We start from the raw sequence: 1,626 nt of genomic DNA, 5'->3' as shown, positions 1-1,626 counted from the left end.
CGATAAAGTTCGAGGACATTTGAATTATTAGTACATGGATTATTTTACTAAAAACAAATCCAACTATAATTTAATTTGGAAAATTCTATATCTGACATTTACTTCACTTGTTAGTCTTTCCACTTGGCCGGCCCATTTGGGGTCTACTTCGCGATGATCCAAAAGAAATAAGCTAGGCTGACATAAACAAAAGAAAAAAACAACTTCTGACGTGGCAATAGTGATGCCAACATGGACATAGAAAATAACAATAATTTATTAAGTATTTTGTGACACACAACCTTTGTCATATATTTATGACATTACAAAATAGACCTTATGACATAAGCAAATATCGTCACAGGGTGACATTGCAATACCTATATGACATTTGTTGTGGTATATGATTTTTTATTGTCACTAAATTGAAATGCCTATTGCATAGTGTCATAAAACGAACATATAGTGATATTATATCCTGTTGTCATACTAAATACGTCAAAAAACCATACATTTCTTGTAGTGTCCCTACCATTACATTTTTCTTTATTTCACTGATAAGTTTGTGACAAATGACCTTAATTCCCTCGATGATTTATGTTTGAATATAAGCTTGAAAACAATTGAAATTTTTGTTAGTGCATAAGATGTGCATTTTACATAACTAATGTGACAAACATAATTAGTGGAGAAAATTTTGACATAATTTTTAAATAAAACAATATAATAAATTAATTTTTATTTAAAATTTAATAGGACTATATTTTTTTGTCAGGAACCCTCTTAAAAAATATCATAAACATTGGTGGTTCTACCTTTGTATGAATACTCTTTATTTTTATGATTTTGAAAAAACAAAAATAAATACATATTTTTTATTTTGTTATCTATAATTAATTTTTTTCATAAATAATGTATCGCATAGCAAACTCATTACTACCAATAGTCTCATGAGATTAACTTTTACATTTCGATAATGTAATTGATAAATTTCTATGTTCTTCCAAAGGGTAAAATGGTCAATTTTATAGAAATTAGACGGCCAACTAATGGTCAACTGACGGGAGGGGTATCGAAGGGATAAAAACCAAATTTTGGAGGTATACAAGGAAGTAAGCAAAATTTAGAGACACAGAAGAGATTAGCCAAAATTTTATGTGCATACAAGAGACGTATGTGACTCGCATATTTTTTTCTTTTTACTGACGTATGTGCCTCGCATATTTTTTTAAATTTTTAATCTTTTAGTATTGCTTCTAATGTCACATCAGCACTACGCGGGACAAAGATCAAGTCAAACTACCCACGCCAAACAAAACCGAACTCAATAATGGTTTAGAACTTTATTTGCACCAATTTTTTAAAAATGAGGGATGTGTTGTACCTAGTTTTATAGTTAAAAAGATGAAAATTGAGATAGCCTGGAGGGAGGCAAAAATAACTTTTATGAGAGCAAGGGCTATGCTTAAAGCTCATGCATATGGGATCCACATATAGTTTTTGCTATGACATGCCACACGATACATAATGCTTAAAGTACGTAGTATGCTAGATATGGACATACTATATAATAAAATATATGCTAGCTGTCTCAACTGTTTTGAGTGTGATGATGAAGAAGAGAGAAATCATAGGAGAGAATACTTA

The sequence above is a fragment of the Oryza brachyantha genome, chromosome 10 (genome assembly GCF_000231095.2).
Source record: "Oryza brachyantha chromosome 10, ObraRS2, whole genome shotgun sequence".
Classification (NCBI taxonomy): Eukaryota; Viridiplantae; Streptophyta; class Magnoliopsida; order Poales; family Poaceae; genus Oryza; species Oryza brachyantha.
This window is presented reverse-complemented; position numbering follows the sequence as displayed.